Below are 23,595 nucleotides of genomic sequence, written 5' to 3'. Positions count from 1 at the left end.
TTACACACCGATGGGACTCTACGCACATTTTTGTGGCAAAAGAAATCCAAAATCAGGACGTCAGTTGGACAATGCAAGTTCATGGAATGACTGATTCTATACAACTGTGCAAGTGTTCACTTGGTGGATTAAGAGGGAGAGTGTCTCCCTGATGGTCTTGTGGCTAGGATCCGACGCTTTCACCGTCGTGGCCCGGGTTCGATTCCCGGTCAGGGAAGAGTTTCATTTCTATATTCATTATCTAATGTCAAATATCATTGTTAATGACATAATTGAGGAAATGGCTGCTTTAAAATAAATAATTAAAAATAGGTACATTTACACAATCATTAACTTTGGTGATGTTTAGAATGGATTAGGAAATACTCTGCAATCTGCTTAATTTGAAGTAGGACAGATGAATCTTTGCATTGGCCGGGAATAGAACCCAGGTCAACTGCTTGGAAGGCAGCTATGCTCACCACTATACCACCAATGCCACGTAATTCAATGTAAAATCGTTATGATCGGAAAGATGAAATGACTGGTCTTTCTTGGGGTTTGAAGTTTTACATTTTTATTGTGCACTAAACTAATTTGACTTGCACCATCAGTGACTGCTGACAAAGAGTCAGATCAGAAACCGTTGTCTGTGTTCAATTTGATCTACATTAAGATGAAACTTAATCCACAGGAAGGCAACAAAATGTAATCAAAGAAAGACCTTTTGATTTTCAACATGACAGAGATGTCCACCCAAAAACCTATAGCAGTTCCAGTGCTAAAATAGTCTCCAACGCTGTACATTCCGTCAAATTCCATGACTGTTGACAGTTTGAGGCCATAGTATAGCTTTAGTTCACTATAGCTTTTGTTCACAACACAAAAACACTTTTCCAGAATTTGGTTCTTAAAGTCTATTTGTTGCAATAAATATTTGCTCTTAGGCGTGCTTGACTGCTTGCTGAATTTAAGACAATTGAGCCTAATTGTAGACGTTCCGGAAGGTCATTTTACACACCGATGGGACTCTACGCACATTTTTGTGGCAAAAGAAATCCAAAATCAGGACGTCAGTTGGACAATGCAAGTTCATGGAATGACTGATTCTATACAACTGTGCAAGCGTTCACTTGGTGGAAAAAGAAGAATAGTGTCTCCCTGATGGTCTAGTGGCTAGGATCCGACGCTCTCACCGTCGTGGCCCGGGTTCGATTCCCGGTCAGGGAAGAGTTTCATTTCTGTACTCAGTATCTCTTGTCAAAAATCATTGTTGATGACATAATTGAGGAAATGGCTGCTTTAAGATAAACAATTAAAAACAGGTACATTTGCGCAATCACTAGGTTTGGTGATGTTTAGAATGGATTAGGAAATACTCTGCAATCTGCTTACTTCGAAGTAGGACAGATAAATCTTTGCATTGGCCGGGAATCGAACCCGGGTCAACTGCTTGGAAGCCAGCTATGCTCACCACTATACCACCAATGCCACATAATTCAATGTAAAATCGTTATGATCGGAAAGATGCAATTACTGGTCATTCTTGGGTTTTGAAGTTTTACATTTTTATTGTGCACTGAACTAATTTGACTTGCACCATCAGTGACTGCTGACAAAGAGTCAGATCAGAAACCGTTGTCTGTGTTCAATTTGATCTACATTAAGAAGAAACTTAATCCACAGGAAGGCAACAAAATGTAATCAAAGAAAGACCTTTTGATTTTCAACATGACAGAGATGTCCACCCAAAAACCTATAGCAGTTCCAGTGCTAAAATAGTCTCCAACGCTGTACATTCCGTCAAATTCCATGACTGTTGACAGTCTGAGGCCATAGTATAGCTTTAGTTCACTATAGCTTTTGTTCACAACACAAAAAAACTTTTCCAGAATTTGGTTCTTAAAGTCTATGTGTTGCTATAAATATTTGCTCTTAGGCGTGCTTGACTGCTTGCTGAATTTAAGACAATTGAGCCTAATTGTAGACGTTCCGGAAGGTCATTTTACACACCGATGGGACTCTACGCACATTTTTGTGGCAAAAGAAATCCAAAATCAGGACGTCAGTTGGACAATGCAAGTTCATGGAATGACTGATTCTATACAACTGTGCAAGCGTTCACTTGGTGGATAAAGAAGAATAGTGTCTCCCTGATGGTCTAGTGGCTAGGATCCGACGCTCTCACCGTCGTGGCCCGGGTTCGATTCCCGGTCAGGGAAGAGTTTCATTTCTGTACTCAGTATCTCTTGTCAAAAATCATTGTTGATCACATAATTGAGGAAATGGCTGCTTTAAGATAAACAATTAAAAACAGGTACATTTACACAATCAGTAGTTTTGGTGATGTTTAGAATGGATTAGGAAATACTCTGCAATCTGCTTACTTCGAAGTAGGACAGATAAATCTTTGCATTGGCCGGGAATCGAACCCGGGTCAACTGCTTGGAAGGCAGCTATGCTCACCACTATACCACCAATGCCACATAATTCAATGTAAAATCGTTATGATCGGAAAGATGCAATTACTGGTCATTCTTGGGGTTTGAAGTTTTACATTTTTATTGTGCACTGAACTAATTTGACTTGCACCATCAGTGACTGCTGACAAAGAGTCAGATCAGAAACCGTTGTCTGTGTTAAATTTGATCTACATTAAGAAGAAACTTAATCCACAGGAAGGCAACAAAATGTAATCAAAGAAAGACCTTTTGATTTTCAACATGACAGAGATGTCCACCCAAAAACCTATAGCAGTTCCAGTGCTAAAATAGTCTCCAACGCTGTACATTCCGTCAAATTCCATGACTGTTGACAGTCTAAGGCCATAGTATAGCTTTAGTTCACTATAGCTTTTGTTCACAACACAAAAAAACTTTTCCAGAATTTGGTTCTTAAAGTCTATGTGTTGCAATAAATATTTGCTCCTAGGCGTGCTTGACTGCTTGCTGAATTTAAGACAATTGAGCCTAAGTGTAGACGTTCCGGAAGGTCATTTTACACACCGATGGGACTCTACGCACATTTTTGTGGCAAAAGAAATCCAAAATCAGGACGTCAGTTGGACAATGCAAGTTCATGGAATGACTGATTCTATACAACTGTGCAAGTGTTCACTTGGTGGATTAAGCGGGAGAGTGTCTCCCTGATGGTCTAGTGGCTAGGATCCGACGCTTTCACCGTCGTGGCCCGGGTTTGATTCCCGGTCAGGGAAGAGTTTCATTTCTATATTCATTATCTAATGTCAAATATCATTGTTAATGACATAATTGAGGAAATGGCTGCTTTAAGATAAATAATTAAAAATAGGTTCATTTACACAATCAGTAATTTTGGTGATGTTTAGAATGGATTAGGAAATACTATGCAATCTGCTTAATTTGAAGTAGGACAGATGAATCTTTGCATTGGCCGGGAATCGAACCCGGGTCAACTGCTTGGAAGGCAGCTATGCTCACCACTATACCACCAATGCCACGTAGTCAATGAAAAATCGTTATGATCGGAAAGATGAAATGACTGGTCTTTCTTGGGGTTTGAAGTTTTACATTTTTATTGTGCACTAAACTAATTTGACTTGCACCATCAGTGACTGCTGACAAAGAGTCAGATCAGAAACCGTTGTCTGTGTTCAATTTGATCTACATTAAGATGAAACTTAATCCACAGGAAGGCAACAAAATGTAATCAAAGAAAGACCTTTTGATTTTCAACATGACAGAGATGTCCACCCAAAAACCTATAGCAGTTCCAGTGCTAAAATAGTCTCCAACGCTGTACATTCCGTCAAATTCCATGACTGTTGACAGTTTGAGGCCATAGTATAGCTTTAGTTCACTATAGCTTTTGTTCACAACACAAAAACACTTTTCCAGAATTTGGTTCTTAAAGTCTATGTGTTGCAATAAATATTTGCTCTTAGGCGTGCTTGACTGCTTGCTGAATTTAAGACAATTGAGCCTAATTGTAGACGTTCCGGAAGGTCATTTTACACACCGATGGGACTCTACGCACATTTTTGTGGCAAAAGAAATCCAAAATCAGGACGTCAGTTGGACAATGCAAGTTCATGGAATGACTGATTCTATACAACTGTGCAAGCATTCACTTGGTGGATAAAGAGGAATAGTGTCTCCCTGATGGTCTAGTGGCTAAGATCCGACGCTCTCACCATCGTGGCCCGGGTTCGATTCCCGGTCAGGGAAGAGTTTCATTACTGTACTCTGTATCTATTGTCAAAAATCATTGTTGATGACATATTTGAGGAAATGGCTGCTTTAAGATAAATAATTAAAAACAGGTACATTTACACAATCAGTAGGTTTGGTGATGTTTAGAATGGATTTGGAAATACTCTGCAATCTGCTTACTTCGAAGTAGGACAGATAAAACTTTGCATTGGCCGGGAATCGAACCCAGGTCAACTGCTTGGAAGGCAGATATGCTCACCACTATACCACCAATGCCACGTAATTCAATGTAAAATCGTTATGATCGGAAAGATGAAATGACTGGTCTTTCTTGGGGTTTGAAGTTTTACATTTTTATTGTGCACTAAACTAATTTGACTTGCACCATCAGTGACTGCTGACAAAGAGTCAGATCAGAAACCGTTGTCTGTGTTCAATTTGATCTACATTAAGATGAAACTTAATCCACAGGAAGGCAACAAAATGTAATCAAAGAAAAACCTTTTGATTTTCAACATGACAGTGATGTCCACCCAAAAACCTATAGCAGTTCCAGTGCTAAAATAGTCTCCAACGCTGTACATTCCGTCAAATTCCATGACTGTTGACAGTCTGAGGCCATAGTATAACTTTAGTTCACAACACAAAAAAACTTTTCCAGAATTTGGTTCTTAAAGTCTATGTGTTGCAATAAATATTTGCTCTTAGGCGTGCTTGACTGCTTGCTAAATTTAAGACAATTGAGCCTAATTGTAGACGTTCCGGAAGGTCATTTTACACACCGATGGGACTCTACGCACATTTTTGTGGCAAAAGAAATCCAAAATCAGGACGTCAGTTGGACAATGCAAGTTCATGGAATGACTGATTCTATACGACTGTGCAAGCATTCACTTGGTGGATAAAGAGGAATAGTGTCTCCCTGATGGTCTAGTGGCTAGGATCCGACGCTCTCACCGTCGTGGCCCGGGTTCGATTCCCGGTCAGGGAAGAGTTTCATTACCGTACTCTGTATCTATTGTCAAAAATCATTGTTGATGTCATAATTGAGGAAATGGCTGCTTTAAGATAAATAATTGAAACAGGTACATTTACACAATCAGTAGGTTTGGTGATGTTTAGAATGGATTAGGAAATACTCTGCATTCTGCTTAATTTGAAGTAGGCCAGACGAATCTTTGCTTTGGCCGGGAATGGAACCCGGGTCAACTGCTTGGAAGGCAGCTATGCTCACCACTATACCACCAATGCCACATAATTCAATGTAAAATCGTTATGATCGGAAAGATGCAATTACTGGTCATTCTTGGGGTTTGAAATTTTACATTTTTATTGTGCACTGAACTAATTTGACTTGCACCATCAGTGACTGCTGACAAAGAGTCAGATCAGAAACCGTTGTCTGTGTTCAATTTGATCTACATTAAGAAGAAACTTAATCCACAGGAAGGCAACAAAATGTAATCAAAGAAAGACCTTTTGATTTTCAACATGACAGAGATGTCCACCCAAAAACCTATAGCAGTTCCAGTGCTAAAAATGTCTCCAACGCTGTACATTCCGTCAAATTCCATGACTGTTGACAGTCTGAGGCCATAGTATAGCTTTAGTTCACTATAGCTTTTGTTCACAACACAAAAAAACTTTTCCAGAATTTGGTTCTTAAAGTCTATGTGTTGCAATAAATATTTGCTCTTAGGCGTGCTTGACTGCTTGCTGAATTTAAGACAATTGAGCCTAATTGTAGACGTTCCGGAAGGTCATTTTACACACCGATGGGACTCTACGCACATTTTTGTGGCAAAAGAAATCCAAAATCAGGACGTCAGTTGGACAATGCAAGTTCATGGAATGACTGATTCTATACGACTGTGCAAGCATTCACTTGGTGGATAAAGAGGAATAGTGTCTCCCTGATGGTCTAGTGGCTAGGATCCGACGCTCTCACCGTCGTGGCCCGGGTTCGATTCCCGGTCAGGGAAGAGTTTCATTACTGTACTCTGTATCTATTGTCAAAAATCATTTTTGATGTCATAATTGAGGAAATGGCTGCTTTAAGATAAATAATTGAAACAGGTACATTTACACAATCAGTAGGTTTGGTGATGTTTAGAATGGATTAGGAAATACTCTGCATTCTGCTTAATTTGAAGTAGGCCAGACGAATCTTTGCTTTGGCCGGGAATGGAACCCGGGTCAACTGCTTGGAAGGCAGCTATGCTCACCACTATACCACCAATGCCACATAATTCAATGTAAAATCGTTATGATCGGAAAGATGCAATTACTGGTCATTCTTGGGGTTTGAAATTTTACATTTTTATTGTGCACTGAACTAATTTGACTTGCACCATCAGTGACTGCTGACAAAGAGTCAGATCAGAAACCGTTGTCTGTGTTCAATTTGATCTACATTAAGAAGAAACTTAATCCACAGGAAGGCAACAAAATGTAATCAAAGAAAGACCTTTTGATTTTCAACATGACAGAGATGTCCACCCAAAAACCTATAGCAGTTCCAGTGCTAAAAATGTCTCCAACGCTGTACATTCCGTCAAATTCCATGACTGTTGACAGTCTGAGGCCATAGTATAGCTTTAGTTCACTATAGCTTTTGTTCACAACACAAAAAAACTTTTCCAGAATTTGGTTCTTAAAGTCTATGTGTTGCAATAAATATTTGCTCTTAGGCGTGCTTGACTGCTTGCTGAATTTAAGACAATTGAGCCTAATTGTAGACGTTCCGGAAGGTCATTTTACACACCGATGGGACTCTACGCACATTTTTGTGGCAAAAGAAATCCAAAATCAGGACGTCAGTTGGACAATGCAAGTTCATGGAATGACTGATTCTATACAACTGTGCAAGTGTTCACTTGGTGGATTAAGAGGGAGATTGTCTCCCTGATGGTCTAGTGGCTAGGATCCGACGCTTTCACCGTCGTGGCCCGGGTTCGATTCCCGGTCAGGGAAGAGTTTCATTTCTATATTCATTATCTAATGTCAAATATCATTGTTAATGACATAATTGAGGAAATGGCTGCTTTAAGATAAATAATTAAAAATAGGTACATTTACACAATCAGTAACTTTGGTGATGTTTAGAATGGATTAGGAAATACTCTGCAATCTGCTTAATTTGAAGTAGGACAGATGAATCTTTGCATTGGCCGGGAATCGAACCCGGGTCAACTGCTTGGAAGGCAGCTTTGCTCACCACTATACCACCAATGCCACGTAACTCAATGTAAAATCGTTATGATCGGAAAGATGAAATGACTGGTCTTTCTTGGGGTTTGAAGTTTTACATTTTTATTGTGCACTAAACTAATTTGACTTGCACCATCAGTGACTGCTGACAAAGAGTCAGATCAGAAACCGTTGTCTGTGTTCAATTTGATCTACATTAAGATGAAACTTAATCCACAGGAAGGCAACAAAATGTAATCAAAGAAAGACCTTTTGATTTTCAACATGACAGAGATGTCCACCCAAAAACCTATAGCAGTTCCAGTGCTAAAATAGTCTCCAACGCTGTACATTCCGTCAAATTCCATGACTGTTGACAGTTTGAGGCCATAGTATAGCTTTAGTTCACTATAGCTTTTGTTCACAACACAAAAACACTTTTCCAGAATTTGGTTCTTAAAGTCTATGTGTTGCAATAAATATTTGCTCTTAGGCGTGCTTGACTGCTTGCTGAATTTAAGACAATTGAGCCTAATTGTAGACGTTCCGGAAGGTCATTTTACACACCGATGGGACTCTACGCACATTTTTGTGGCAAAAGAAATCCAAAATCAGGACGTCAGTTGGACAATGCAAGTTCATGGAATGACTGATTCTATACAACTGTGCAAGCGTTCACTTGGTGGAAAAAGAATAATAGTGTCTCCCTGATGGTCTAGTGGCTAGGATCCGACGCTCTCACCGTCGTGGCCCGGGTTCGATTCCCGGTCAGGGAAGAGTTTCATTTCTGTACTAAGTATCTCTTGTCAAAAATCATTGTTGATGACATAATTGAGGAAATGGCTGCTTTAAGATAAACAATTAAAAACAGGTACATTTACGCAATCAGTAGGTTTGGTGATGTTTAGAATGGATTAGGAAATACTCTGCAATCTGCTTACTTCGAAGTAGGACAGATAAATCTTTGCATTGGCCGGGAATCGAACCCGGGTCAACTGCTTGGAAGGCAGCTATGCTCACCACTATACCACCAATGCCACATAATTCAATGTAAAATCGTTATGATCGGAAAGATGCAATTACTGGTCATTCTTGGGGTTTGAAGTTTTACATTTTTATTGTGCACTGAACTAATTTGACTTGCACCATCAGTGACTGCTGACAAAGAGTCAGATCAGAAACCGTTGTCTGTGTTCAATTTGATCTACATTAAGAAGAAACTTAATCCACAGGAAGGCAACAAAATGTAATCAAAGAAAGACCTTTGATTTTCAACATGACAGAGATGTCCACCCAAAAACCTATAGCAGTTCCAGTGCTAAAATAGTCTCCAACGCTGTACATTCCGTCAAATTCCATGACTGTTGACAGTCTGAGGCCATAGTATAGCTTTAGTTCACTATAGCTTTTGTTCACAACACAAAAAAACTTTTCCAGAATTTGGTTCTTAAAGTCTATGTGTTGCAATAAATATTTGCTCTTAGGCGTGCTTGACTGCTTGCTGAATTTAAGACAATTGAGCCTAATTGTAGACGTTCCGGAAGGTCATTTTACACACCGATGGGACTCTACGCACATTTTTGTGGCAAAAGAAATCCAAAATCAGGACGTCAGTTGGACAATGCAAGTTCATGGAATGACTGATTCTATACAACTGTGCAAGTGTTCACTTGGTGGATTAAGAGGGAGAGTGTCTCCCTGATGGTCTAGTGGCTAAGATCCGACGCTTTCACCGTCGTGGCCCGGGTTCGATTCCCGGTCAGGGAAGAGTTTCATTTCTATATTCATTATCTAATGTCAAATATCATTGTTAACGACATAATTGAGGAAATGGCTGCTTTAAGATAAATAATTACAAATAGGTACATTTACACAATCAGTAATTTTGGTGATGTTTAGAATGGATTAGGAAATACTATGCAATCTGCTTAATTTGAAGTAGGACAGATGAATCTTTGCATTGGCCGGGAATCGAACCCGGGTCAACTGCTTGGAAGGCAGCTATGCTCACCACTATACCACCTAATTCAATGTAAAATCATTATGATCGGAAAGATGAAATGACTGGTCTTTCTTGGGGTTTGAAGTTTTACATTTTTATTGTGCACTAAACTAATTTGACTTGCACCATCAGTGACTGCTGACAAAGAGTCAGATCAGAAACCGTTGTCTGTGTTCAATTTGATCTACATTAAGATGAAACTTAATCCACAGGAAGGCAACAAAATGTAATCAAAGAAAGACCTTTTGATTTTCAACATGACAGAGATGTCCACCCAAAAACCTATAGCAGTTCCAGTGCTAAAATAGTCTCCAACGCTGTACATTCCGTCAAATTCCATGACTGTCGACAGTTTGAGGCCATAGTATAGCTTTAGTTCACTATAGCTTTTGTTCACAACACAAAAAAACTTTTCCAGAATTTGGTTCTTAAAGTCTATGTGTTGCAATAAATATTTGCTCTTAGGCGTGCTTGACTGCTTGCTAAATTTAAGACAATTGAGCCTAATTGTAGACGTTCCGGAAGGTCATTTTACACACCGATGGGACTCTACGCACATTTTTGTGGCAAAAGAAATCCAAAATCAGGACGTCAGTTGGACAATGCAAATTCATGGAATGACTGATTCTATACAACTGTGCAAGCATTCACTTGGTGGATAAAGAGGAATAGTGTCTCCCTGATGGTCTAGTGGCTAGGATCCGACGCTCTCACCGTCGTGGCCCGGGTTCGATTCCCGGTCAGGGAAGAGTTTCATTACTGTACTCTGTATCTATTGTCAAAAATCATTGTTGATGTCATAATTGAGGAAATGGCTGCTTTAAGATAAAAAATTGAAACAGGTACATTTACACAATCAGTAGGTTTGGTGATGTTTAGAATGGATTAGGAAATACTCTGCAATCTGCTTAATTTGAAGTAGGCCAGATGAATCTTTGCTTTAGCCGGGAATCGAACCCGGGTCAACTGCTTGGAAGGCAGCTATGCTCACCACTATACCACCAATGCCACATAATTCAATGTAAAATCGTTATGATCGGAAAGATGCAATTACTGGTCATTCTTGGGGTTTGAAGTTTTACATTTTTATTGTGCACTGAACTAATTTGACTTGCACCATCAGTGACTGCTGACAAAGAGTCAGATCAGAAACCGTTGTCTGTGTTCAATTTGATCTACATTAAGAAGAAACTTAATCCACAGGAAGGCAACAAAATGTAATCAAAGAAAGACCTTTTGATTTTCAACATGACAGAGATGTCCACCCAAAAACCTATAGCAGTTCCAGTGCTAAAATAGTCTCCAACGCTGTACATTCCGTCAAATTCCATGACTGTTGACAGTCTGAGGCCATAGTATAGCTTTAGTTCACTATAGCTTTTGTTCACAACACAAAAAAACTTTTCCAGAATTTGGTTCTTAAAGTCTATGTGTTGCAATAAATATTTGCTCTTAGGCGTGCTTGACTGCTTGCTGAATTTAAGACAATTGAGCCTAATTGTAGACGTTCCGGAAGGTCATTTTACACACCGATGGGACTCTACGCACATTTTTGTGGCAAAAGAAATCCAAAATCAGGACGTCAGTTGGACAATGCAAGTTCATGGAATGACTGATTCTATACAACTGTGCAAGCATTCACTTGGTGGATAAAGAGGAATAGTGTCTCCCTGATGGTCTAGTGGCTAGGATCCGACGCTCTCACCGTCGTGGCCCGGGTTCGATTCCCGGTCAGGGAAGAGTTTCATTACTGTACTCTGTATCTATTGTCAAAAATCATTGTTGATGTCATAATTGAGGAAATGGCTGCTTTAAGATAAAAAATTGAAACAGGTACATTTACACAATCAGTAGGTTTGGTGATGTTTAGAATGGATTAGGAAATACTCTGCAATCTGCTTAATTTGAAGTAGGCCAGATGAATCTTTGCTTTGGCCGGGAATCGAACCCGGGTCAACTGCTTGGAAGGCAGCTATGCTCACCACTATACCACCAATGCCACATAATTCAATGTAAAATCGTTATGATCGGAAAGATGCAATTACTGGTCATTCTTGGGGTTTGAAGTTTTACATTTTTATTGTGCACTGAACTAATTTGACTTGCACCATCAGTGACTGCTGACAAAGAGTCAGATCAGAAACCGTTGTCTGTGTTCAATTTGATCTACATTAAGAAGAAACTTAATCCACAGGAAGGCAACAAAATGTAATCAAAGAAAGACCTTTTGATTTTCAACATGACAGAGATGTCCACCCAAAAACCTATAGCAGTTCCAGTGCTAAAATAGTCTCCAACGCTGTACATTCCGTCAAATTCCATGACTGTTGACAGTCTGAGGCCATAGTATAGCTTTAGTTCACTATAGCTTTTGTTCACAACACAAAAAAACTTTTCCAGAATTTGGTTCTTAAAGTCTATGTGTTGCAATAAATATTTGCTCTTAGGCGTGCTTGACTGCTTGCTGAATTTAAGACAATTGAGCCTAATTGTAGACGTTCCGGAAGGTCATTTTACACACCGATGGGACTCTACGCACATTTTTGTGGCAAAAGAAATCCAAAATCAGGACGTCAGTTGGACAATGCAAGTTCATGGAATGACTGATTCTATACAACTGTGCAAGCGTTCACTTGGTGGATAAAGAATAGTGTCTCCCTGATGGTCTAGTGGCTAGGATCCGACGCTCTCACCGTCGTGGCCCGGGTTCGATTCCCGGTCAGGGAAGAGTTTCATTACTGTACTCTGTATCTATTGTCAAAAATCATTGTTGATGTCATAATTGAGGAAATGGCTGCTTTAAGATAAAAAATTGAAACAGGTACATTTACACAATCAGTAGGTTTGGTGATGTTTAGAATGGATTAGGAAATACTCTGCAATCTGCTTAATTTGAAGTAGGCCAGATGAATCTTTGCTTTAGCCGGGAATCGAACCCGGGTCAACTGCTTGGAAGGCAGCTATGCTCACCACTATACCACCAATGCCACATAATTCAATGTAAAATCGTTATGATCGGAAAGATGCAATTACTGGTCATTCTTGGGGTTTGAAGTTTTATATTTTTATTGTGCACTGAACTAATTTGACTTGCACCATCAGTGACTGCTGACAAAGAGTCAGATCAGAAACCGTTGTCTGTGTTCAATTTGATCTACATTAAGAAGAAACTTAATCCACAGGAAGGCAACAAAATGTAATCAAAGAAAGACCTTTTGATTTTCAACATGACAGAGATGTCCACCCAAAAACCTATAGCAGTTCCAGTGCTAAAATAGTCTCCAACGCTGTACATTCCGTCAAATTCCATGACTGTTGACAGTCTGAGGCCATAGTATAGCTTTAGTTCACTATAGCTTTTGTTCACAACACAAAAAAACTTTTCCAGAATTTGGTTCTTAAAGTCTATGTGTTGCAATAAATATTTGCTCTTAGGCGTGCTTGACTGCTTGCTGAATTTAAGACAATTGAGCCTAATTGTAGACGTTCCGGAAGGTCATTTTACACACCGATGGGACTCTACGCACATTTTTGTGGCAAAAGAAATCCAAAATCAGGACGTCAGTTGGACAATGCAAGTTCATGGAATGACTGATTCTATACAACTGTGCAAGCATTCACTTGGTGGATAAAGAGGAATAGTGTCTCCCTGATGGTCTAGTGGCTAGGATCCGACGCTCTCACCGTCGTGGCCCGGGTTCGATTCCCGGTCAGGGAAGAGTTTCATTACTGTACTCTGTATCTATTGTCAAAAATCATTGTTGATGTCATAATTGAGGAAATGGCTGCTTTAAGATAAAAAATTGAAACAGGTACATTTACACAATCAGTAGGTTTGGTGATGTTTAGAATGGATTAGGAAATACTCTGCAATCTGCTTAATTTGAAGTAGGCCAGATGAATCTTTGCTTTGGCCGGGAATCGAACCCGGGTCAACTGCTTGGAAGGCAGCTATGCTCACCACTATACCACCAATGCCACATAATTCAATGTAAAATCGTTATGATCGGAAAGATGCAATTACTGGTCATTCTTGGGGTTTGAAGTTTTACATTTTTATTGTGCACTGAACTAATTTGACTTGCACCATCAGTGACTGCTGACAAAGAGTCAGATCAGAAACCGTTGTCTGTGTTCAATTTGATCTACATTAAGAAGAAACTTAATCCACAGGAAGGCAACAAAATGTAATCAAAGAAAGACCTTTTGATTTTCAACATGACAGAGATGTCCACCCAAAAACCTATAGCAGTTCCAGTGCTAAAATAGTCTCCAACGCTGTACATTCCGTCAAATTCCATGACTGTTGACAGTCTGAGGCCATAGTATAGCTTTAGTTCACTATAGCTTTTGTTCACAACACAAAAAAACTTTTCCAGAATTTGGTTCTTAAAGTCTATGTGTTGCAATAAATATTTGCTCTTAGGCGTGCTTGACTGCTTGCTGAATTTAAGACAATTGAGCCTAATTGTAGACGTTCCGGAAGGTCATTTTACACACCGATGGGACTCTACGCACATTTTTGTGGCAAAAGAAATCCAAAATCAGGACGTCAGTTGGACAATGCAAGTTCATGGAATGACTGATTCTATACAACTGTGCAAGCGTTCACTTGGTGGATAAAGAATAGTGTCTCCCTGATGGTCTAGTGGCTAGGATCCGACGCTCTCACCGTCGTGGCCCGGGTTCGATTCCCGGTCAGGGAAGAGTTTCATTTCTGTCTCAGTATCTCTTGTCAAAAATCATTGTTGATGACATAATTGAGGAAATGGCTGCTTTAAGATAAACAATTAAAAACAGGTACATTTACACAATCAGTAGGTTTGGTGATGTTTAGAATGGATTAGGAAATACTCTGCAATCTGCTTACTTCGAAGTAGGACAGATAAATCTTTGCATTGGCCGGGAATCGAACCCGGGTCAACTGCTTGGAAGGCAGCTATGCTCACCACTATACCACCAATGCCACATAATTCAATGAAAAATCGTTATGATCGGAAAGATGCAATTACTGGTCATTCTTGGGGTTTGAAGTTTTACATTTTTATTGTGCACTGAACTAATTTGACTTGCACCATCAGTGACTGCTGACAAAGAGTCAGATCAGAAACCGTTGTCTGTGTTCAATTTGATCTACATTAAGAAGAAACTTAATCCACAGGAAGGCAACAAAATGTAATCAAAGAAAGACCTTTTGATTTTCAACATGACAGAGATGTCCACCCAAAAACCTATAGCAGTTCCAGTGCTAAAATAGTCTCCAACGCTGTACATTCCGTCAAATTCCATGACTGTTGACAGTCTGAGGCCATAGTATAGCTTTAGTTCACTATAGCTTTTGTTCACAACACAAAAAAACTTTTCCAGAATTTGGTTCTTAAAGTCTATGTGTTGCAATAAATATTTGCTCTTAGGCGTGCTTGACTGCTTGCTGAATTTAAGACAATTGAGCCTAATTGTAGACGTTCCGGAAGGTCATTTTACACACCGATGGGACTCTACGCACATTTTTGTGGCAAAAGAAATCCAAAATCAGGACGTCAGTTGGACAATGCAAGTTCATGGAATGACTGATTCTATACAACTGTGCAAGCGTTCACTTGGTGGATAAAGAAGAATAGTGTCTCCCTGATGGTCTAGTGGCTAGGATCCGACGCTCTCACCGTCGTTGCCCGGGTTCGATTCCCGGTCAGAGAAGAGTTTCATTACTGTACTCTGTATCTATTGTCAAAAATCATTGTTGATGACATAATTGAGGAAAGGGCTGCTTTAAGATAAATAATTAAAAACAGGTACATTTACACAATCAGTAGGTTTGGTGATGTTTAGAATGGATTAGGAAATACTCTGCAATCTGCTTACTTCGAAGTAGGACAGATAAATCTTTGCATTGGCCGGGAATCGAACCCAGGTCAACTGCTTGGAAGGCAGCTATGCTCACCCCTATACAACCAATGCCACATAATTCAATGTAAAATCGTTATGATCGGAAAGATGAAATGACTGGTCTTTCTTGGGGTTTGAAGTTTTACATTTTTATTGTGCACTAAACTAATTTGACTTGCACCATCAGTGACTGCTGACAAAGAGTCAGATCAGAAACCGTTGTCTGTGTTCAATTTGATCTACATTAAGATGAAACTTAATCCACAGGAAGGCAACAAAACGTAATCAAAGAAAGACCGTTTGATTTTCAACATGACAGAGATGTCCACCCAAAAACCTATAGCAGTTCCAGTGCTAAAATAGTCTCCAACGCTGTACATTCCGTCAAATTCCATGACTGTTGACAGTCTGAGGCCATAGTATAGCTTTAGTTCACTATAGCTTTTGTTCACAACACAAAAAAACTTTTCCAGAATTTGGTTCTTAAAGTCTATGTGTTGCAATAAATATTTGCTCTTAGGCGTGCTTGACTGCTTGCTAAATTTAAGACAATTGAGCCTAATTGTAGACGTTCCGGAAGGTCATTTTACACACCGATGGGACTCTACGCACATTTTTGTGGCAAAAGAAATCCAAAATCAGGACGTCAGTTGGACAATGCAAGTTCATGGAATGACTGATTCTATACAACTGTGCAATCATTCACTTGGTGGATAAAGAGGAATAGTGTCTCCCTGATGGTCTAGTGGCTAGGATCCGACGCTCTCACCGTCGTGGCCCGGGTTCGATTCCCGGTCAGGGAAGAGTTTCATTACTGTACTCTGTATCTATTGTCAAAAATCATTGTTGATGTCATAATTGAGGAAATGGCTGCTTTAAGATAAAAAATTGAAACAGGTACATTTACACAATCAGTAGGTTTGGTGATGTTTAGAATGGATTAGGAAATACTCTGCAATCTGCTTAATTTGAAGTAGGCCAGATGAATCTTTGCTTTGGCCGGGAATCGAACCCGGGTCAACTGCTTGGAAGGCAGCTATGCTCACCACTATACCACCAATGCCACATAATTCAATGTAAAATCGTTATGATCGGAAATATGCAATTACTGGTCATTCTTGGGGTTTGAAGTTTTACATTTTTATTGTGCACTGAACTAATTTGACTTGCACCATCAGTGACTGCTGACAAAGAGTCAGATCAGAAACCGTTGTCTGTGTTCAATTTGATCTACATTAAGAAGAAACTTAATCCACAGGAAGGCAACAAAATGTAATCAAAGAAAGACCTTTTGATTTTCAACATGACAGAGATGTCCACCCAAAAACCTATAGCAGTTCCAGTGCTAAAATAGTCTCCAACGCTGTACATTCCGTCAAATTCCATGACTGTTGACAGTCTGAGGCCATAGTATAGCTTTAGTTCACTATAGCTTTTGTTCACAACACAAAAAAACTTTTCCAGAATTTGGTTCTTAAAGTCTATGTGTTGCAATAAATATTTGCTCTTAGGCGTGCTTGACTGCTTGCTGAATTTAAGACAATTGAGCCTAATTGTAGACGTTCCGGAAGGTCATTTTACACACCGATGGGACTCTACGCACATTTTTGTGGCAAAAGAAATCCAAAATCAGGACGTCAGTTGGACAATGCAAGTTCATAGAATGACTGATTCTATACAACTGTGCAAGCGTTCACTTGGTGGATAAAGAATAGTGTCTCCCTGATGGTCTAGTGGCTAGGATCCGACGCTCTCACCGTCGTGGCCCGGGTTCGATTCCCGGTCAGGGAAGAGTTTCATTACTGTACTCTGTATCTATTGTCAAAAATCATTGTTGATGTCATTATTGAGGAAATGGCTGCTTTAAGATAAATAATTGAAACAGGTACATTTACACAATCAGTAGGTTTGGTGATGTTTAGAATTGATTAGGAAATACTCTGCAATCTGCTTAATTTGGAGTAGGCCAGATGAATCTTTGCTTTGGCCGGGAACCGAACCCGGGTCAACTGCTTGGAAGGCAGCTATGCTCACCACTATACCACCAATGCCACATAATTCAATGTAAAATCGTTATGATCGGAAAGATGCAATTACTGGTCATTCTTGGGGTTTGAAGTTTTACATTTTTATTGTGCACTGAACTAATTTGACTTGCACCATCAGTGACTGCTGACAAAGAGTCAGATCAGAAACCGTTGTCTGTGTTCAATTTGATCTACATTAAGAAGAAACTTAATCCACAGGAAGGCAACAAAATGTAATCAAAGAAAGACCTTTTGATTTTCAACATGACAGAGATGTCCACCCAAAAACCTATAGCAGTTCCAGTGCTAAAATAGTCTCCAACGCTGTACATTCCGTCAAATTCCATGACTGTTGACAGTCTGAGGCCATAGTATAGCTTTAGTTCACTATAGCTTTTGTTCACAACACAAAAAAACTTTTCCAGAATTTGGTTCTTAAAGTCTATGTGTTGCAATAAATATTTGCTCTTAGGCGTGCTTGACTGCTTGCTGAATTTAAGACAATTGAGCCTAATTGTAGACGTTCCGGAAGGTCATTTTACACACCGATGGGACTCTACGCACATTTTTGTGGCAAAAGAAATCCAAAATCAGGACGTCAGTTGGACAATGCAAGTTCATGGAATGACTGATTCTATACAACTGTGCAAGTGTTCACTTGGTGGATTAAGAGGGAGAGTGTCTCCCTGATGGTCTAGTGGCTAGGATCCGACGCTTTCACCGTCGTGGCCCGGGTTCGATTCCCGGTCAGGGAAGAGTTTCATTTCTATATTCATTATCTAATGTCAAATATCATTGTTAATGACATAATTGAGGAAATGGCTGCTTTAAGATAAATAATTAAAAATAGGTACATTTACACAATCAGTAACTTTGGTGATGTTTAGAATGGATTAGGAAATACTCTGCAATCTGCTTAATTTGAAGTAGGACAGATGAATCTTTGCATTGGCCGGGAATCGAACCCGGGTCAACTGCTTGGAAGGCAGCTATGCTCACCACTATACCACCAATGCCACGTAATTCAATGTAAAATCGTTATGATCGGAAAGATGAAATGACTGGTCTTTCTTGGGGTTTGAAGTTTTACATTTTTATTGTGCACTAAACTAATTTGACTTGCACCATCAGTGACTGCTGACAAAGAGTCAGATCAGAAACCGTTGTCTGTGTTCAATTTGATCTACATTAAGATGAAACTTAATCCACAGGAAGGCAACAAAATGTAATCAAAGAAAGACCTTTTGATTTTCAACATGACAGAGATGTCCACCCAAAAACCTATAGCAGTTCCAGTGCTAAAATAGTCTCCAACGCTGTACATTCCGTCAAATTCCATGACTGTTGACAGTTTGAGGCCATAGTATAGCTTTAGTTCACTATAGCTTTTGTTCACAACACAAAAACACTTTTCCAGAATTTGGTTCTTAAAGTCTATGTGTTGCAATAAATATTTGCTCTTAGGCGTGCTTGACTGCTTGCTGAATTTAAGACAATTGAGCCTAATTGTAGACGTTCCGGAAGGTCATTTTACACACCGATGGGACTCTACGCACATTTTTGTGGCAAAAGAAATCCAAAATCAGGACGTCAGTTGGACAATGCAAGTTCATGGAATGACTGATTCTATACAACTGTGCAAGAGTTCACTTGGTGGTTAAAGAAGAATAGTGTCTCCCTGATGGTCTAGTGGCTAGGATCCGGCGCTCTCACTGTCGTGGCCCGGGTTCGATTCCCGGTCAGGTAAGAGTTTCATTTCTGTACTCAGTATCTCTTGTCAAAAATCATTGTTGATGACATAATTGAGGAAAAGGCTGCTTTACGATAAACAATTAAAAACAGGTACGTTTACGCAATCAGTAGGTTTGGTGATGTTTAGAATGGATTAGGAAATACTCTGCAATCTGCTTACTTCGAAGTAGGACAGATAAATCATTGTATTGGCCGGGAATCGAACCCGGGTCAACTGCTTGGAAGGCAGCTATGCTCACCACTATACCACCAATGCCACATAATTCAATGTAAAATCGTTATGATCGGAAAGATGCAATTACTGGTCATTCTTGGGGTTTGAAGTTTTACATTTTTATTGTGCACTGAACTAATTTGACTTGCACCATCAGTGACTGCTGACAAAGAGTCAGATCAGAAACCGTTGTCTGTGTTCAATTTGATCTACATTAAGATGAAACTTAATCCACAGGAAGGCAACAAAATGTAATCAAAGAAAGACCTTTTGATTTTCAACATGACAGAGATGTCCACCCAAAAACCTATAGCAGTTCCAGTGCTAAAATAGTCTCCAACGCTGTACATTCCGTCAAATTCCATGACTGTTGACAGTCTGAGGCCATAGTATAGCTTTAGTTCACTATAGCTTTTGTTCACAACACAAAAAAACTTTTCCAGAATTTGGTTCTTAAAGTCTATGTGTTGCAATAAATATTTGCTCTTAGGCGTGCTTGACTGCTTGCTGAATTTAAGACAATTGAGCCTAATTGTAGACGTTCCGGAAGGTCATTTTACACACCGATGGGACTCTACGCACATTTTTGTGGCAAAAGAAATCCAAAATCAGGACGTCAGTTGGACAATGCAAGTTCATGGAATGACTGATTCTATACAACTGTGCAAGTGTTCACTTGGTGGATTAAGAGGGAGAGTGTCTCCCTGATGGTCTAGTGGCTAGGATCCGACGCTCTCACCGTCGTGGCCCGGGTTCGATTCCCGGTCAGGGAAGAGTTTCATTTCTATATTCATTATCTAATGTCAAATATCATTGTTAATGACATAATTGAGGAAATGGCTGCTTTAAGATAAATAATTAAAAATAGGTACATTTACACAATCAGTAACTTTGGTGATGTTTAGAATGGATTAGGAAATACTCTGCAATCTGCTTAATTTGAAGTAGGACAGATGAATCTTTGCATTGGCCGGGAATCGAACCCGGGTCAACTGCTTGGAAGGCAGCTATGCTCACCACTATACCACCAATGCCACGTAATTCAATGTAAAATCGTTATGATCGGAAAGATGAAATGACTGGTCTTTCTTGGGGTTTGAAGTTTTACATTTTTATTGTGCACTAAACTAATTTGACTTGCACCATCAGTGACTGCTGACAAAGAGTCAGATCAGAAACCGTTGTCTGTGTTCAATTTGATCTACATTAAGATGAAACTTAATCCACAGGAAGGCAACAAAATGTAATCAAAGAAAGACCTTTTGATTTTCAACATGACAGAGATGTCCACCCAAAAACCTATAGCAGTTCCAGTGCTAAAATAGTCTCCAACGCTGTACATTCCGTCAAATTCCATGACTGTTGACAGTTTGAGGCCATAGTATAGCTTTAGTTCACTATAGCTTTTGTTCACAACACAAAAACACTTTTCCAGAATTTGGTTCTTAAAGTCTATGTGTTGCAATAAATATTTGCTCTTAGGCGTGCTTGACTGCTTGCTGAATTTAAGACAATTGAGCCTAATTGTAGACGTTCCGGAAGGTCATTTTACACACCGATGGGACTCTACGCACATTTTTGTGGCAAAAGAAATCCAAAATCAGGACGTCAGTTGGACAATGCAAGTTCATGGAATGACTGATTCTATACAACTGTGCAAGAGTTCACTTGGTGGATAAAGAAGAATAGTGTCTCCCTGATGGTCTAGTGGCTAGGATCCGGCGCTCTCACTGTCGTGGCCCGGGTTCGATTCCCGGTCAGGGAAGAGTTTCATTTCTGTACTCAGTATCTCTTGTCAAAAATCATTGTTGATGACATAATTGAGGAAAAGGCTGCTTTACGATAAACAATTAAAAACAGGTACGTTTACGCAATCAGTAGGTTTGGTGATGTTTAGAATGGATTAGGAAATACTCTGCAATCTGCTTACTTCGAAGTAGGACAGATAAATCATTGTATTGGCCGGGAATCGAACCCGGGTCAACTGCTTGGAAGGCAGCTATGCTCACCACTATACCACCAATGCCACATAATTCATTGTAAAATCGTTATGATCGGAAAGATGCAATTACTGGTCATTCTTGGGGTTTGAAGTTTTACATTTTTATTGTGCACTGAACTAATTTGACTTGCACCATCAGTGACTGCTGACAAAGAGTCAGATCAGAAACCGTTGTCTGTGTTCAATTTGATCTACATTAAGATGAAACTTAATCCACAGGAAGGCAACAAAATGTAATCAAAGAAAGACCTTTTGATTTTCAACATGACAGAGATGTCCACCCAAAAACCTATAGCAGTTCCAGTGCTAAAATAGTCTCCAACGCTGTACATTCCGTCAAATTCCATGACTGTTGACAGTCTGAGGCCATAGTATAGCTTTAGTTCACTATAGCTTTTGTTCACAACACAAAAAAACTTTTCCAGAATTTGGTTCTTAAAGTCTATGTGTTGCAATAAATATTTGCTCTTAGGCGTGCTTGACTGCTTGCTGAATTTAAGACAATTGAGCCTAATTGTAGACGTTCCGGAAGGTCATTTTACACACCGATGGGACTCTACGCACATTTTTGTGGCAAAAGAAATCCAAAATCAGGACGTCAGTTGGACAATGCAAGTTCATGGAATGACTGATTCTATACAACTGTGCAAGCGTTCACTTGGTGGATAAAGAAGAATAGTGTCTCCCTGATGGTCTAGTGGCTAGGATCCAACGCTCTCACCGTCGTGGCCCGGGTTCGATTCCCGGTCAGGGAAGAGTTTCATTTCTGTACTCAGTATCTCTTGTCAAAAATCATTGTTGATGACATAATTGAGGAAATGGCTGCTTTAAGATAAACAATTAAAAACAGGTACATTTACACAATCAGTAGGTTTGGTGATGTTTAGAATGGATTAGGAAATACTCTGCAATCTGCTTACTTCGAAGTAGGACAGATAAATCTTTGCATTGGCCGGGAATCGAACCCGGGTCAACTGCTTGGAAGGCAGCTATGCTCACCACTATACCACCAATGCCACATAATTCAATGTAAAATCGTTATGATCGGAAAGATGCAATTACTGGTCATTCTATGGGTTTGAAGTTTTACATTTTTATTGTGCACTGAACTAATTTGACTTGCACCATCAGTGACTGCTGACAAAGAGTCAGATCAGAAACCGTTGTCTGTGTTCAATTTGATCTACATTAAGAAGAAACTTAATCCACAGGAAGGCAACAAAATGTAATCAAAGAAAGACCTTTTGATTTTCAACATGACAGAGATGTCCACCCAAAAACCTATAGCAGTTCCAGTGCTAAAATAGTCTCCAACGCTGTACATTCCGTCAAATTCCATGACTGTTGACAGTCTGAGGCCATAGTATAGCTTTAGTTCACTATAGCTTTTGTTCACAACACAAAAAAACTTTTCCAGAATTTGGTTCTTAAAGTCTATGTGTTGCAATAAATATTTGCTCTTAGGCGTGCTTGACTGCTTGCTGAATTTAAGACAATTGAGCCTAATTGTAGACGTTCCGGAAGGTCATTTTACACACCGATGGGACTCTACGCACATTTTTGTGGCAAAAGAAATCCAAAATCAGGACGTCAGTTGGACAATGCAAGTTCATGGAATGACTGATTCTATACAACTGTGCAAGTGTTCACTTGGTGGATTATGAGGAAGAGTGTCTCCCTGATGGTCTAGTGGCTAGGATCCGACGCTTTCACCGTCGTGGCCCGGGTTCGATTCCCGGTCAGGGAAGAGTTTCATTTCTATATTCATTATCTGATGTCAAATATCATTGTTAATGACATAATTGAGGAAATGGCTGCTTTAAGATAAATGATTAAAAACAGGTTCATTTACACAATCAGTAATTTTGGTGATGTTTAGAATGTATTAGGAAATACTATGCAATCTGCTTAATTTGAAGTAGGACTGATGAATCTTTGCATTGGCCGGGAATCGAACCCGGGTCAACTGCTTGGAAGGCAGCTATGCTCACCACTATACCACCAATAACACGTAGTCAATGAAAAATCGTTATGATCGGAAAGATGAAATGACTGGTCTTTCTTGGGGTTTGAAGTTTTACATTTTTATTGTGCACTAAACTAATTTGACTTGCACCATCAGTGACTGCTGACAAAGAGTCAGATCAGAAACCGTTGTCTGTGTTCAATTTGATCTACATTAAGATGAAACTTAATCCACAGGAAGGCAACAAAATGTAATCAAAGAAAGACCTTTTGATTTTCAACATGACAGAGATGTCCACCCAAAAACCTATAGCAGTTCCAGTGCTAAAATAGTCTCTAACGCTGTACATTCCGTCAAATTCCATGACTGTTGACAGTTTGAGGCCATA

General features: G+C 39.6%; 40 non-coding genes across 40 annotated transcripts; 23 read left to right on the top strand and 17 right to left on the bottom strand.

Moving 5' to 3' along the window:
• Nucleotides 1-145: 145 nt before the first annotated feature.
• On the top strand, nucleotides 146-217 carry trnae-uuc (transfer RNA glutamic acid (anticodon UUC)). Its single transcript has one exon. It is a non-coding gene; the product is annotated as a tRNA-Glu (tRNA).
• Nucleotides 218-1,137: 920 nt separating this feature from the next.
• On the top strand, nucleotides 1,138-1,209 carry trnae-cuc (transfer RNA glutamic acid (anticodon CUC)). The gene has a single exon. It is a non-coding gene; the product is annotated as a tRNA-Glu (tRNA).
• Nucleotides 1,210-1,398: 189 nt separating this feature from the next.
• trnag-ucc (transfer RNA glycine (anticodon UCC)) lies at nucleotides 1,399-1,470 on the bottom strand. The gene has a single exon. It is a non-coding gene; the product is annotated as a tRNA-Gly (tRNA).
• Nucleotides 1,471-2,129: 659 nt separating this feature from the next.
• On the top strand, nucleotides 2,130-2,201 carry trnae-cuc (transfer RNA glutamic acid (anticodon CUC)). Its single transcript has one exon. It is a non-coding gene; the product is annotated as a tRNA-Glu (tRNA).
• Nucleotides 2,202-2,390: 189 nt separating this feature from the next.
• Nucleotides 2,391-2,462, bottom strand: trnag-ucc (transfer RNA glycine (anticodon UCC)). Its single transcript has one exon. It is a non-coding gene; the product is annotated as a tRNA-Gly (tRNA).
• Nucleotides 2,463-3,121: 659 nt separating this feature from the next.
• On the top strand, nucleotides 3,122-3,193 carry trnae-uuc (transfer RNA glutamic acid (anticodon UUC)). The gene has a single exon. It is a non-coding gene; the product is annotated as a tRNA-Glu (tRNA).
• A 189-nt stretch (nucleotides 3,194-3,382) lies between these two features.
• Nucleotides 3,383-3,454, bottom strand: trnag-ucc (transfer RNA glycine (anticodon UCC)). The gene has a single exon. It is a non-coding gene; the product is annotated as a tRNA-Gly (tRNA).
• Nucleotides 3,455-4,112: 658 nt separating this feature from the next.
• trnae-cuc (transfer RNA glutamic acid (anticodon CUC)) lies at nucleotides 4,113-4,184 on the top strand. Its single transcript has one exon. It is a non-coding gene; the product is annotated as a tRNA-Glu (tRNA).
• Nucleotides 4,185-4,373: 189 nt separating this feature from the next.
• On the bottom strand, nucleotides 4,374-4,445 carry trnag-ucc (transfer RNA glycine (anticodon UCC)). Its single transcript has one exon. It is a non-coding gene; the product is annotated as a tRNA-Gly (tRNA).
• Nucleotides 4,446-5,088: 643 nt separating this feature from the next.
• Nucleotides 5,089-5,160, top strand: trnae-cuc (transfer RNA glutamic acid (anticodon CUC)). Its single transcript has one exon. It is a non-coding gene; the product is annotated as a tRNA-Glu (tRNA).
• Nucleotides 5,161-6,079: 919 nt separating this feature from the next.
• Nucleotides 6,080-6,151, top strand: trnae-cuc (transfer RNA glutamic acid (anticodon CUC)). Its single transcript has one exon. It is a non-coding gene; the product is annotated as a tRNA-Glu (tRNA).
• Nucleotides 6,152-7,070: 919 nt separating this feature from the next.
• Nucleotides 7,071-7,142, top strand: trnae-uuc (transfer RNA glutamic acid (anticodon UUC)). Its single transcript has one exon. It is a non-coding gene; the product is annotated as a tRNA-Glu (tRNA).
• Nucleotides 7,143-7,331: 189 nt separating this feature from the next.
• On the bottom strand, nucleotides 7,332-7,403 carry trnag-ucc (transfer RNA glycine (anticodon UCC)). The gene has a single exon. It is a non-coding gene; the product is annotated as a tRNA-Gly (tRNA).
• A 659-nt stretch (nucleotides 7,404-8,062) lies between these two features.
• Nucleotides 8,063-8,134, top strand: trnae-cuc (transfer RNA glutamic acid (anticodon CUC)). The gene has a single exon. It is a non-coding gene; the product is annotated as a tRNA-Glu (tRNA).
• Nucleotides 8,135-8,323: 189 nt separating this feature from the next.
• Nucleotides 8,324-8,395, bottom strand: trnag-ucc (transfer RNA glycine (anticodon UCC)). The gene has a single exon. It is a non-coding gene; the product is annotated as a tRNA-Gly (tRNA).
• A 658-nt stretch (nucleotides 8,396-9,053) lies between these two features.
• On the top strand, nucleotides 9,054-9,125 carry trnae-uuc (transfer RNA glutamic acid (anticodon UUC)). The gene has a single exon. It is a non-coding gene; the product is annotated as a tRNA-Glu (tRNA).
• A 911-nt stretch (nucleotides 9,126-10,036) lies between these two features.
• On the top strand, nucleotides 10,037-10,108 carry trnae-cuc (transfer RNA glutamic acid (anticodon CUC)). Its single transcript has one exon. It is a non-coding gene; the product is annotated as a tRNA-Glu (tRNA).
• Nucleotides 10,109-10,296: 188 nt separating this feature from the next.
• trnag-ucc (transfer RNA glycine (anticodon UCC)) lies at nucleotides 10,297-10,368 on the bottom strand. Its single transcript has one exon. It is a non-coding gene; the product is annotated as a tRNA-Gly (tRNA).
• Nucleotides 10,369-11,027: 659 nt separating this feature from the next.
• trnae-cuc (transfer RNA glutamic acid (anticodon CUC)) lies at nucleotides 11,028-11,099 on the top strand. The gene has a single exon. It is a non-coding gene; the product is annotated as a tRNA-Glu (tRNA).
• Nucleotides 11,100-11,287: 188 nt separating this feature from the next.
• Nucleotides 11,288-11,359, bottom strand: trnag-ucc (transfer RNA glycine (anticodon UCC)). Its single transcript has one exon. It is a non-coding gene; the product is annotated as a tRNA-Gly (tRNA).
• Nucleotides 11,360-12,015: 656 nt separating this feature from the next.
• Nucleotides 12,016-12,087, top strand: trnae-cuc (transfer RNA glutamic acid (anticodon CUC)). Its single transcript has one exon. It is a non-coding gene; the product is annotated as a tRNA-Glu (tRNA).
• A 188-nt stretch (nucleotides 12,088-12,275) lies between these two features.
• Nucleotides 12,276-12,347, bottom strand: trnag-ucc (transfer RNA glycine (anticodon UCC)). Its single transcript has one exon. It is a non-coding gene; the product is annotated as a tRNA-Gly (tRNA).
• A 659-nt stretch (nucleotides 12,348-13,006) lies between these two features.
• Nucleotides 13,007-13,078, top strand: trnae-cuc (transfer RNA glutamic acid (anticodon CUC)). The gene has a single exon. It is a non-coding gene; the product is annotated as a tRNA-Glu (tRNA).
• A 188-nt stretch (nucleotides 13,079-13,266) lies between these two features.
• Nucleotides 13,267-13,338, bottom strand: trnag-ucc (transfer RNA glycine (anticodon UCC)). Its single transcript has one exon. It is a non-coding gene; the product is annotated as a tRNA-Gly (tRNA).
• Nucleotides 13,339-13,994: 656 nt separating this feature from the next.
• trnae-cuc (transfer RNA glutamic acid (anticodon CUC)) lies at nucleotides 13,995-14,066 on the top strand. The gene has a single exon. It is a non-coding gene; the product is annotated as a tRNA-Glu (tRNA).
• Nucleotides 14,067-14,254: 188 nt separating this feature from the next.
• Nucleotides 14,255-14,326, bottom strand: trnag-ucc (transfer RNA glycine (anticodon UCC)). The gene has a single exon. It is a non-coding gene; the product is annotated as a tRNA-Gly (tRNA).
• A 659-nt stretch (nucleotides 14,327-14,985) lies between these two features.
• On the top strand, nucleotides 14,986-15,057 carry trnae-cuc (transfer RNA glutamic acid (anticodon CUC)). The gene has a single exon. It is a non-coding gene; the product is annotated as a tRNA-Glu (tRNA).
• A 920-nt stretch (nucleotides 15,058-15,977) lies between these two features.
• trnae-cuc (transfer RNA glutamic acid (anticodon CUC)) lies at nucleotides 15,978-16,049 on the top strand. The gene has a single exon. It is a non-coding gene; the product is annotated as a tRNA-Glu (tRNA).
• A 188-nt stretch (nucleotides 16,050-16,237) lies between these two features.
• trnag-ucc (transfer RNA glycine (anticodon UCC)) lies at nucleotides 16,238-16,309 on the bottom strand. The gene has a single exon. It is a non-coding gene; the product is annotated as a tRNA-Gly (tRNA).
• A 656-nt stretch (nucleotides 16,310-16,965) lies between these two features.
• trnae-cuc (transfer RNA glutamic acid (anticodon CUC)) lies at nucleotides 16,966-17,037 on the top strand. Its single transcript has one exon. It is a non-coding gene; the product is annotated as a tRNA-Glu (tRNA).
• A 919-nt stretch (nucleotides 17,038-17,956) lies between these two features.
• On the top strand, nucleotides 17,957-18,028 carry trnae-uuc (transfer RNA glutamic acid (anticodon UUC)). The gene has a single exon. It is a non-coding gene; the product is annotated as a tRNA-Glu (tRNA).
• A 189-nt stretch (nucleotides 18,029-18,217) lies between these two features.
• On the bottom strand, nucleotides 18,218-18,289 carry trnag-ucc (transfer RNA glycine (anticodon UCC)). Its single transcript has one exon. It is a non-coding gene; the product is annotated as a tRNA-Gly (tRNA).
• Nucleotides 18,290-19,209: 920 nt separating this feature from the next.
• On the bottom strand, nucleotides 19,210-19,281 carry trnag-ucc (transfer RNA glycine (anticodon UCC)). The gene has a single exon. It is a non-coding gene; the product is annotated as a tRNA-Gly (tRNA).
• Nucleotides 19,282-19,940: 659 nt separating this feature from the next.
• On the top strand, nucleotides 19,941-20,012 carry trnae-cuc (transfer RNA glutamic acid (anticodon CUC)). The gene has a single exon. It is a non-coding gene; the product is annotated as a tRNA-Glu (tRNA).
• A 189-nt stretch (nucleotides 20,013-20,201) lies between these two features.
• trnag-ucc (transfer RNA glycine (anticodon UCC)) lies at nucleotides 20,202-20,273 on the bottom strand. Its single transcript has one exon. It is a non-coding gene; the product is annotated as a tRNA-Gly (tRNA).
• Nucleotides 20,274-20,932: 659 nt separating this feature from the next.
• Nucleotides 20,933-21,004, top strand: trnae-cuc (transfer RNA glutamic acid (anticodon CUC)). The gene has a single exon. It is a non-coding gene; the product is annotated as a tRNA-Glu (tRNA).
• Nucleotides 21,005-21,193: 189 nt separating this feature from the next.
• trnag-ucc (transfer RNA glycine (anticodon UCC)) lies at nucleotides 21,194-21,265 on the bottom strand. The gene has a single exon. It is a non-coding gene; the product is annotated as a tRNA-Gly (tRNA).
• A 659-nt stretch (nucleotides 21,266-21,924) lies between these two features.
• On the top strand, nucleotides 21,925-21,996 carry trnae-cuc (transfer RNA glutamic acid (anticodon CUC)). The gene has a single exon. It is a non-coding gene; the product is annotated as a tRNA-Glu (tRNA).
• A 189-nt stretch (nucleotides 21,997-22,185) lies between these two features.
• Nucleotides 22,186-22,257, bottom strand: trnag-ucc (transfer RNA glycine (anticodon UCC)). The gene has a single exon. It is a non-coding gene; the product is annotated as a tRNA-Gly (tRNA).
• Nucleotides 22,258-22,916: 659 nt separating this feature from the next.
• trnae-uuc (transfer RNA glutamic acid (anticodon UUC)) lies at nucleotides 22,917-22,988 on the top strand. Its single transcript has one exon. It is a non-coding gene; the product is annotated as a tRNA-Glu (tRNA).
• Nucleotides 22,989-23,595: the final 607 nt, after the last annotated feature.

The sequence above is a fragment of the Nothobranchius furzeri genome, chromosome 3 (assembly GCF_043380555.1).
Source record: "Nothobranchius furzeri strain GRZ-AD chromosome 3, NfurGRZ-RIMD1, whole genome shotgun sequence".
Lineage (NCBI taxonomy): Eukaryota > Metazoa > Chordata > Actinopteri > Cyprinodontiformes > Nothobranchiidae > Nothobranchius > Nothobranchius furzeri.
The sequence above is the reverse complement of the archived record's forward strand: the minus strand, read 5'-3'. Positions and strand labels throughout refer to the sequence as shown.